Source organism: Ischnura elegans, chromosome 1 (assembly GCF_921293095.1).
Source record: "Ischnura elegans chromosome 1, ioIscEleg1.1, whole genome shotgun sequence".
Taxonomy (NCBI): domain Eukaryota; kingdom Metazoa; phylum Arthropoda; class Insecta; order Odonata; family Coenagrionidae; genus Ischnura; species Ischnura elegans.
Window position 1 is genome coordinate 153,500,744 of NC_060246.1, and position 12,010 is coordinate 153,512,753.

A 12,010-nucleotide genomic window follows, 5' to 3' on the forward strand; every position below is an offset into this window, starting at 1 on the left:
AATAATTATAAACAATGCTTTTTATTATTACCTCAAAAATATCTTGATAGTTATTTTGACTGTAATATCCAAAGGGCGACGCCGATTTCTTAGTTCCTCAACTACACAGTGTATCAATTGTCACTCTATGAATTCAGTCACATCAATACCACATAACACAAAATTTGGTACCACTAAGCATCCTGTAAAGATAGGAATAATGAAATTGCTGTATATCATAGTAGATGAAAATCATTCTTCATCTAACTAATCCATCTGAAGAGTAAACGATTTCGTAAATGTGGTAGATACTGAAATAGTACATTAGAATGAAAGATTATCATCTTTTATATAATCCGTAGAGGTTTTTACTTACCATTTACGGTATCAAAATATAATTATGGAGTTAAAATTCTTCAATGTCTTCAGTTAGATAGTTGGAATAAAAGCAAATGTCGGCAGGCAGCAAGACCACTCCAGCTTGCGAGCGTAACTTCTGACTGACCACCACGAAAGCACCTCAGATGCTAGATGCTAGAGCAGTCTCACATATAAAGCTGACAGATTATGGGACTGAATGTAGATAATTTACACTGTCTATGCGTCAAACCAGAGTAAGTTGCAAAAACTACCCATTACGAAACGATGTGGATACATGTTTGTGACCGTATCACTCTAAATGTGACATTGTAAGAGCATATGAAAGGCTTCAAGCAAATCCATAAAAATTGCCCACTAATTGGTTATAAGTATCGCCTACGACTTTGTTTATAACTACATAAGCATTGAATCTCCCAAAACTACAAAGTAAATAAGAAAATTGCTGATAAGTTGAAATGAATTACCCATAGCATTGAAAATAGTCGACTGGGTCCAATGGACCCAGTCCGTCCACTATGTAACTTTGTAGTATACTATAAAATGTAATGAGCCCATTTTCGTTATTTCTTGCTATGTTTTAGAGGACATACATTTAGGAAAACTCACGGCGTCAAAATCTGTTTCGTGCATTTTTGACATAATTATAAACTTTCAAAACTACCAACTGGGTCCATTGGACCCAGTCCGTCGTTCTAGGGTTAAGCACTTATTGAGATCAACCAGTGTTTTAGGTGGCTAATGAGGTGGTCTTAAAGTTTAAGGAAAGAACGGAAAGGAAGCACCGTTAAAGGATACAAGATTGACAAGAAAAGAAACAAAGCGATGAAGATGTGAATAAGTCTGGGGATACGACCAAAGAGAATATCGTGGGCACAATGGACTGTGGGCTGGTTGGGGGATGACGAATAGTAGAAGGGGGAAGTCGAAAAAATGTTTTTTCAATTAGGCAAACAATTAGCGTTGTTAGAAAACAGTCACATAGATCATAGCTCAGAGAGATTGTGGAGTAAAGAAAAGCCGGTTGTGGGGGCTTAAAAGGCTTGGGAGGGAGGGGTTTTCTGGGAGAGCTTTATGGGACTCTGGGAATGCGCCCAGGGGGTGGTGGAGGAAAACGGGAATGACTCTGGCTGGTTGAGACTAGGGGAGGTGGAGAGTTGGGGAGGGTCGGAAACTCCGAATTTCTCCATTAGAATGGAATAGTCCCGTTTGGTGACCGAGTTTGGCTACCGAGATTCCACAGCTTAGGATATCAATAATTTAATAATTTCCAACTCACTTGTAACAGCTGAGGAAATGAAAATTAAGGAACGAAGCATCTTTCAAATTTAAAAAGTGATCATATGAATTATTATATCGCGTCTACATTTCAATATCTACCAATTGATAACTAATATAATAAAAGTTAACCGTGAATATTATCGAGATCGACCGGTCATGGTGGTAGCATTGGCAAGTTTCTTCAATTCTCAATGGTTTGGTAAAAAAAAACATGAAATAAAAGCGTTAAATTTGATAAGGAAAGGCTATAAACAGGAGGATATATTACTAGACAGTCTATTTCCCTACATGTTCCCATGAGCTAATTATAATGTCCAAAGTAGATCACATCTTTGTCAACGTTCTAAACAGTTTTGAAGTCTCACTTATTCACGATTCGCTTCCTAAATTTACTTAGAAACTAGGAATGGATATAGATATGTTTCTAAACCAAAGTATTTTATTTTTTACTTTTTTAATTGGAAATCCGAGGATAACTATTCAACTGGTAATGGCTTTGGTTTTTTATAGGTGATCCAAAGACTCTTTGCATGATTGTCCTTCTCCGATGGACATTAGCGTATATTATACCACCGTGAACGTGACTGGATTGAAATGTAGGCTACTACGAATCGGTTAACTGTTGTCTGGTAGTCGGCTTGCAATGTGATATTAAAGTGAGGTTCAGTCTTCCTGCCATCGCCCTAGAGGTCATCAACGGCTGGTTTTGATCACTCTATTTAAGTAACAAGCCTCACATGGGCCGGCAGAGGACGCATGCGCTAGGGAACAACGATAGATTAAGTGGGGACCATGTTTGTGGTTGCCTTGAGTCTTGTCTTATTCCCCCAGCCGGAACTCTGCCCTACATTACCAGACAATGCCTGCCTGAAAAGCAAGGGGCGTGGTGCAGAAATTGAGCCGGAGTTAGCCGATCGAGGAATTCAAGAATGGTGGCCCAAAAAGAGATTCCACTCTGGTAAACATTTGCTCGTAATACAGTTAATCTAACCTCACTTAAAATCATTCAGGTCCTCAAGGAAAAATCACAGGTTCACCTATATTCCTGAGTGGGAAAAGTTATCGGTTCACTTGAATTGGACCCCACTTGGGTTTATTGAAATAGTTTGTGAAATATAAAATATTAAGACCACCTCTCAAAAAGTTATTTCAATCCCATTATAATAAACAAGTAATTTTGGTACTTCATAATCAATATTATATCAACTTTTTGATCATTTAACCATAGCTTTATTATTATGAGTATGTCATAATTAATGCAAAATTAGGTAGGTAGAAGATGAAAAATTGATAAAAAACAACAAAATAAATTTGAAATCGGTGCAGCAAGAAAAATCATAAAAGGAATTTTGGAATGGAAGTAAGGATGCTAGTTAGGCCATATTTACATTACTTAACTCCTTAATTAAAGTAATTTACATCGGCATAGATGCTATTCAAGATGATAGAATACTTATCCGGAATTCAGCGTTGGCTAAAATTTACTATCACATATTTTCCCCATGCATTTGACACTTTGATATTATGTGAAAATTTCTAAAAAAGCCGATAAGAAAAAAACTAAAGCAATAGATTTAAACATATCAATATATTAAGTATCTGTTAATAACATATCACAGAGCAGTTTCAAATGGAAAAAGGGAGAAAACTGCTTTAATGCTAACTCAGCAATAGATTTTTAATAAAAAAAGGCGGAATTGATGGAAAGTTTACCTCAATTCAAGGTTTAAAGAAATTGCATGGCTAATTTTTTTCTTTCTTAGTATGTCCTTTTACAAAAGACGTAAAATCTAACTGTTAAACTTCATTGAGGAAGGTTTTCAACAGCAGTGTATGAAGGGTTACTCTAAATGATGGGCCCATTTTAAAACATTCGTATAATTTATGAATACCAATGATAAACTTTATCCAATAAAAATGATGCCACGCACCCGGAAAAAGTTTTAAACTTCTACATTTAATCGGTATAAATCTTGCTAGCCTCGGATTAGTACCTGAATAAATGCGAAGTTTTGAGAATGGGTCACTCATGTAGAATTAGCCTGTATTACTAGACTGCCCATTTCCCTAGATGAGCTAATTGTAATGTGTACAGAAGACAGAATCTTCGCCAATATTCCAAAAAGTTTTAAAGTCTGGCTTCTTTCCCTTCCGGGTCTCAGCGCAATCCAACATTCATCACTCCACTTCCCAATGCCACCACGCGGCCTTGACTTCGCTTACGCTCCTTCGGTCGTTCTGCTTGCTATGCGCTTCAATGGTAATCTCCGCAACCACATCTCTTTCTCGAAACCTTTCAGCCTCAGAATGATACATGTACGGCACTGTCTCATGTTTGCCTAGCTATGCCCCGTGCAATGTCTTTCTCGTTGAAAGCAAATGGGATCAGAAACATACATTGCGGAGCAATTTTACTTTTTTCTTATCCATCTCTCATCAATATAAGGGGTACGATTCCTACAAATTAGCGACTAAACCAATCAATTTGAGTTCATCTAAAAAATAATATTTTCTTTATAGATATAAACGCCCAAAGTTTTTAGCATCTGCCATTCGATTGCGACAGAAAAGTAATAATCTTGCATTTCCTCAAAATTTTGTCTGCAGAAGCAGGAGATTTATGAAAACCCCGATCACAATTTAAAAAAAACAATGTAACGAGCCATTCACCGATATATTTATGAAAGAAATAGAGAGATAAGAATCGTTGTTTTGTGCCGACGGGAGGAAGGGTGCCTTAAAATCATCTGATCAGCGAAGGCTCAGGCCCGTATCGTCAGTCGCTTCTTTAGCCATCCTTCATCTTCCTCGGCTCCTAAAGGACAGATTTCAGTTCAAGAGACGTCCGAAGGTCTTCTTCAGCGCACTTTGCTGGTGAAGGACTCCTCGCCAGCGTAGGTTGGTCTGACCCAACCTTCACATCCACTTCACAACCATTTCATCACTTTAAAGATTTTTAAAGAGGCCTTACATAAAAGATAGGTTGGTAGAAATGATTTTGTTTTTATTATTTGTGATGGCGATAACGTTTTAATTTTGTTTACGTTCATTTTTCTGTTTATTTCTGCTTTACATTGCAATGTTATCAGTAAGCCGGTGCATCAAAGGCAATGATTGAACAGCGTATTATCATGGATATTAAAGCTGTAAGGAGATGTTTGTGTATTTCGACACATAAAAACCTTAATTAGAGGTATTCCTGAGGCATAATCATTCGCGATCATGTTGAATGACATGTGATAAAAGTCGTCATATCCCATCACCCAGCACGTTAAAATCATCTCTACATCGATGTAAAAAGCCTACAAATAAAGTTTTCTTGCGCATCTGCACTAGAAATGGATATGGAGTAACTACGTAATGCAATTGTGTGCATCAAGTATTCCTCTTAAGCTTAGAAAGGGAAAGTTTAGTCACTTCTTATTCACATTTCAACGCAAAGGTTGATTATTTACATTAATAAAATATAATTGCCTTTGTGTTTGGCATCACTACTGTAACCGATTTAGCCCAGTCGTTAACGCCCGTCGCTACCACACGGAAGACCCACGTTCGATGATGCTTGAAGGTGAATTTTTTTAAGCTTTTTTTTGTATTTCTTTAGCATAGACTTACGTTAAACTATTAATTTTATGATTTTAAATCAGAATAGTGTTTTCTGGATTGAAAATTTTTCACGCGCACTGTGCACGCTACGTCGGTTTTATTATCTTTTGATTTTGATAGTTTTTATCGAACTGCTGTGGCCATTTCGGTATCAAATACCAAACCAGTTTGATAAATTATATTAAATTATATTAAATATACTAAATTTTCCAATGAGCCATATGGCGACCGAAAAGTTTGATAAATTTCATCAGAATTCGATAGTTCTAACAAAACCTTTTCTCCGCGTACGATTACTTATCTCGGCAATACTTGAGGAATTGCCAAAATCCAGTGGAATTTTATTCGGAAAGGGAATGATGGCTTTAAAATAAAACAGCACGTTGGCAAACAACTTTTTGCGTTATATTACCTACACCCCAGGAATTATTTAATCATCATGTTGGCTTGCGTTAATGCTGGATTGTTTAGGTGTACGTTTCGACTACTAAAGACTATAGTTGATATTTACTAATCATCTAACTGAGGAAACTTGTTGCTTTTTTCCCACGCTTCGGTCTGTTGTATATTCGAAGTATGAATTATCTATGAATTTTCGGTGAATTTAATTACTGATTCCAATGCAAACTGTCACTGCGTCCGTTTTCTTATTTTCTTGAATATCCTTATGTTTGATTACCAAATTAAACAGAAAAACTCTTTCCGCGTTACCCATTTGCTCCATTTCGGCATATTTTGTGACCCATGTGACACTAGGTGAGTTATGATTGTCTTTGTTAGACTGGATGAACGGATCTCAGAACCGGACATTCCATGAGCGACAAAAATGATCCATAAGACCAGCTTAAGTCGGAAGATAAAGAAGAGCTTCACTGAGGATCGTCTCTCGAACGTAATCGCATCCTTCGCGAAGGAGGCCGCCGAAGGAATCCTAAGTGAAGACGAGATCTGAAGGAGCGACTGACGATATGGGCCTAAGTCTTAACTACTGCTCCTAAAATGATACTAATGGCCAACCAACGTGCCTATGTATAGCTAAAATACGTATATTTCTGTCAAAGAAACATGTTCAAAGGTTATTAGCGTAAGTGGAGGGTAGTGAAAACTTTCTTTTTTACTACTTATCTCTTTTAATCAAAACAAAATATAATTCCATGGCTTGATTGGCATTTATTGACAAAATCCTGTGGACAAGACCAGAATCATGATCCAATTTTTCACAAACTCATCCCAGAAATCAAACTAAGATTATTTTATCATTCTAATGAAAAGAATAATGAGCTTTTTATCCAAGAGCTAAAGCAAATTACGCATAAATGAATTTCACTGTGCTTACTCTCCAAGACAGTGAGTTCCTGCCTAAATATGAAAAACACAGGACCCTAAGAGGTTAACTGAACTCATTCTACTCCTTTGCAGAATAACCGAGCATTTAAGAATTAAAAAAAAATTGTAATGATATGGAGTAAAAACTAAAGGGCTTAAAAGCGAGGCGCATTAACGGTATGATTAAGTGTCATCCACGTCTTCGTTCTCGCTAACATGACGACTCCTCTCGGCCATCCAAGAAATCATAAGTGATCACTCTCGAACATGATTATAAGAATTGTGGACTGTATATTACGAATTACTATTACAATTATTCGATCAAAGTCGAGCCATGCTGGCGCATACCACTCACCAATCCATGCTACGCCGCGGGCAGGCCGATGGCTCCGTCATGGCCGTTTATCAGGCCCGGGGGAGGAGGTTCCTGCGACCACCACTCCGCCTATAGTTGGAGTAAGCTATAACTCAAATATATTTTTTCAATTTTAATGATGAATTACTTTCAGATATTCGTATTTTTATTTTTATTGATATATTTTACGTTATTACATAACGCAAAGTATTATTTTCATTCGCACATGTGTTTATGTTTTGAATCGTTTCAACGGACATTGCGCACCGTTCCATGCCGTTCATCAGCTGTGTTGTTGTTGTCGTGTTATCGTCGTACTCGTTGTGGGCCGTGTTCTTTTTTGCTTTTGAAGCAGAAAAGGTTTGTCAATTGACAACTTTCTGGAAGTGTAGTGACATTTAAGGCCTCAAAATGCGCGATAAATGTGCAGTTAGGGGTTGTCAACCGAAAGATTGCAAGATTTTTCGATTACCGCGAACCGTTTCCAGGTGAGTGTTTTCTTCATTCAGTCATATATATAATTATTTGATATAATCTGTTAAGTTTTTAAGCCATATTAGCTAATGATGTAATTCTTTCTTCAAGGAATTTTGATGTTCATTCGATAATCATTCCAATGTGTCTATTAAGTTGATGGGGTTGTTGGAAATGCCGGTGGTGATGGTTGTTGATGCAACGTTTTCAAGATACCCTCGTTATTTTTTACAAATTGTCATTCATATGTTTCCGACATTCGTTCTGCAAAATTGGTGAAATGTTTCAGAGTGTAACTTGTTAACATGACCATTGCATCAGCAATTTCCACTTACCGTTTTCATTGCAAGTAGCGACTAAACACAATTATTTTCACTACAAAAGGAGGAGAGGCAGAGTGATAACTTGTTAAGCCATCGGTGCAGATGCATCGAAGTATTTCCATTAATATATGCTGTAGTATAAGAACTTGTTCATGTGATTTGTGGACCTCCTGTATTCTATTAAGATTTGATTCGGTGGGTAATTGTTGACCTTTTTTTTGCAATGGAGGTATTGATATCTCAGGGCCTGTGTTGCCGGTCCCAAGCCCGAAAATGGAGGAGGGTTTTTGTTGTTAATTAATGTCCATTTATAAAGTCATTCTTATTTTCCATCAGTACGTCATTCTTCGTATAGTAAATTTTGGGAGTGTAAATTGAATTTTAGCTTAGAAATAACTGAACAGATGTGAAATAATCCTTATACATAGGTTTAGAGTGTTTTCCACTGAAAATTTAACGAATGAGTAGTTGCTGTTTGACAAATGTAGTTGCAGTTAATTGGTTCTCATGATACAATATGATGGTATGAATGAAATATATAATTTCAATTCATACCATTATTTATGAAGATATGATGGTATGAATTGAAATTGTATTGCTCAAAAATGACTACTCAATACCCGGACATTTAATAATTTCATTATTGCCATCAATCATTTTCATTTTCAGCAAGGTCTTTGATGCATTCTGGCTACTTCTAGACGGCATGACAGAGATATGAGGATGATTAATCTGTTGCTGTTGAAACAAAGGTATGTTATTACAAAGGGACTGAACCATATATGTACATTAACTTTTAGATCTGAAACAATTGTCATCATTGCCACCAATTAAAATATATCCATTGTATTACTTGCAGCAAGCCGGTTGATGTATTCCAGTTACTTCTGATGGCATGCCGTATATATGGTCTAGGAATCTACTGTTTTGCTAAAAGTAAGTATTTCAAGAGGAAATGAAATAATTTTCTAAATCCCTCCATTCCTTCCACACTTTTTTAATCGAATGTTGAGGCTAACATTTTAAAAAGTATGCATCCATTAGTTAAAGAATTCATTGATGGATTTTTAGTATCAATTCTTGGAAGTGTATTGACCAAGGCCTTAAATGAAGTACCCATGTATTTTTGCATGCATATTCCACTTCATACACCATTTTGTACCGAATGATTGTCAACTATTATATGAATGTGGATTCTCAAACTCTTTGTCGTTCTCTTGTAATATTGCATGCAATTTTTTTAAATTTTTGACAAGTTTGATGCTCTAAACCAAACTTATTGATGACTCCAGCTATTCTATGAATTCAAGTATTCTGTCATTACTTATTACTTCATGATTGCAGTATCATATTCATTTTTGTGAGCAGCTGAGAAATCAATTCACAACTACATTTGGTCCTCTGTTATTTTTAATTCTTTCACTCTGCCTTCAGATCTTCTGATCAATCTGTTTCATGTGTTTAAATTTTTGATCCAGTATAGTATTACAATTTCATGAATTCAGAAGTATTTCATAACGATATTTCCTCAAAGAGAGTGCCTACAAGTTGATGAATCATTCTTGCATCATTCATTCATTCCTTTTTCATTTTCATTAAGTGGACACCAACTTAGTAATGCCTTTACGCTAACGCCTTTTAGGTAATGATACACTAATGATTAATATCTGTTAAGCATATGGTGGCATAATTTATCTCAACAAAAAATATTTATGCACTCATTTTTCCTTTGAATGACAGAGATTGAATTTTTCATACTAAGAGTTAAGCCGGTGTCCCACGATGCATCTCATTTTGATCAAAGACAAACGAAAGACGATATGTATGTAAAAAAATTTGGAAACTTGTGGTGGTGAAGGATTCTGTCTTTTTTAGCAGACGGTATTGTCTGAACAGGCAGGGTATGAAAGCGTTGGAATGAACATGCTAAACATGTTGGAGGAGTTGTCGCCGATGTTCGTGTATATTATCGATAATAATTGACAATAAGTGAGGTCCTTTATCAGCAAGGTTGAGGGCAGAATAAAATGCCAGGATACAAACGTAAGGTATTTTATCCCCGCGAGGAAAATGTTATTAATAAATGATGGACATTGTGGTTGAGGAGATGTTATGAATAGTGCTGTAAACGTGCATTTAAATCACATTTTTCTCTCCTAATCTATTAGTTGCTGAAATAGGGTCCTTATCCTATAATCATAGTAATAGAAACGGGAAGCTGTACCTAGTGTTTCACAGGTATAATCGTCAGTTCATATTAGTCATTTCTCCAGCTGCTCGCTTGCATTGTATGCCCTCCTCAAAGCTAACCTGTATAATTACCCCTTCCAAAAAGGGCCCCTCTTCCTAAACCAAAAGCATGATAGTATAAAGGCATTACTAAGTTGGCGACCAATGTGTTATTTTAGAAAAAGTTTGGTTCTCCCTTCTCTTAGGATTTTAATATTACTTTTACCTTAGAGAGCATGGTGGTGAGTGCCATGTCTCATTCGTGTCCTTTATTTATTTCAGGTTATTTGGTTGAATTAGCAATCAGGGATCATCATTGTGGAAAAAGTGAAGAACAGCTATAATTTCTATATAATTGATATTTTTCATATTTTTGTACATTTTTCATTATTTATCATGAATTTTGTTACTGTGTAGCTGCACATTATTGAGTTAATTAAATTTTTGTGTTGACAATATTGTATTCTTTGAATTTTTTAAAGCAGCGCATGCTATTTTCAACTTTGCCAATAATTGCCTTTAGAGTTATTCCATTGCTTTAGGGGTATTTTTATCGATAATATGATTTTTCATCATCTTTTGTAATGGTTGATGAATGACTGCTCATTAAATTAAAGTTCTAAGTAAAGTGACAAATAATTCTCAACAAACAACGAAGATACTTCATGGAAAGTAATCTTTAGCTGCTAATTAATAATGAAGTGGTTTTGCTATGGATATTTTGGCCTATAAGAATTCAAATTACCTCCAGTTCATTTAATTGTTGGTAATTTGAATTGTTATAGGCTGAAATCTCCATGCAAAAACATTAAATCGAAAACTTAAACAGAATTGGGAAAAAGCCCGGTTTGAATTTCCCGGTGACAACTAACGCCATCTATCCTTGGAGTAGGTACTAGATCGGCCAGCCCGTAAATATATTACACAGTTGGCACCTCTTGGCTCCGTCTCCCAGGGTTGCTCTTCGATCATGCGCGTAGGAAGTTCACAGACGACCTCTCACAACACAAATTCACTCCCGTTCGCGGAGTACCAAAAAACAAAAGCAAATCAAAAACTCAAATGTTCGTGGTATCGCCAGCAGATGGCTGGCTCGACTTTGTGTGGGGCAAAATATACAACTGAACAATAAGGGTCGCCCTGCTTTCATAAATGGAAATCCTAATTAAACCATGTCTTTCATCAACTCCATCCTCAGTTTACGAGACCTACGAAACCGTGGGCCAAGGGGCTAGCCGAAGAATCTTCCGCAATCAACTTCATCCTAATCGAACTGCTGTGGACAGCCAGGTTTCCATCAAGCGCACACCAGTAAATTGCTGCACTTTACTCCATAGGGGCCGCACCTGAAGTCCTGAAGCGTTTAGGATTTATTTCATTGAGATCCATATCTAGCACGCTTAAACCTGAATAACTTTATGAGGCTTTCTTATAACTTCAAATTACTTTCGCAACCTTTGCCCACAAGTTGTGAGTAATTGGATTCCTTAAAATCCTATAAAAATGGGCTGTAACTGTAGGAGCTAGTCCTTTTTCCAGTTGTTGGTATATTATTATACACTCTCAAGTCCTCACTCAAATAGAGCCTCGAACCTCAAAGAGCCTCTGTATCCGTGGGATATTCATAAATATCTATAAAATATTGATTCCAAGGGAATTCTCAAGAAATATACGAAGCACGTAGAAGTTGTTAATTTTGGTCGAAAAACAAGAAATTATGTTGAATAAAAAAAATTAAAAATATATTTTTATCTGACAATTTGCATGAGTTCAAAAGAGAAATGGCAAATACCATGAATGGCACACTTTGACCACACAAATAAATAAATAACTTATGTGCTCACTAATTTAATAATGGCTTCAATTATGACCTGATTGGGAATTTAATAAATATTATTAAAGTTTTACATCCAGTGGTAAATGAACAAGTCCCGAGATAAAAATTATTTTTAGTAAAATTTCCGCAAGTTTTGGCTTCGCCGAGAATTTTGACATGATTGGGCAATGTCTTGTTATTACCTTTTTCTGGTAAATTGTTTCGCAAGTATTTCATCGATAA

The 12,010-nt window shown here is 36.2% G+C and overlaps 1 long non-coding RNA gene across 1 annotated transcript; it reads left to right on the forward strand.

The window, feature by feature from the left end:
- Positions 1-8,412: 8,412 nt before the first annotated feature.
- Positions 8,413-10,278, forward strand: LOC124153737. Its single transcript, XR_006863749.1, has 3 exons — positions 8,413-8,474; positions 8,582-8,658; positions 10,234-10,278. It is a non-coding gene; the product is annotated as an uncharacterized LOC124153737 (long non-coding RNA).
- Positions 10,279-12,010: the final 1,732 nt, after the last annotated feature.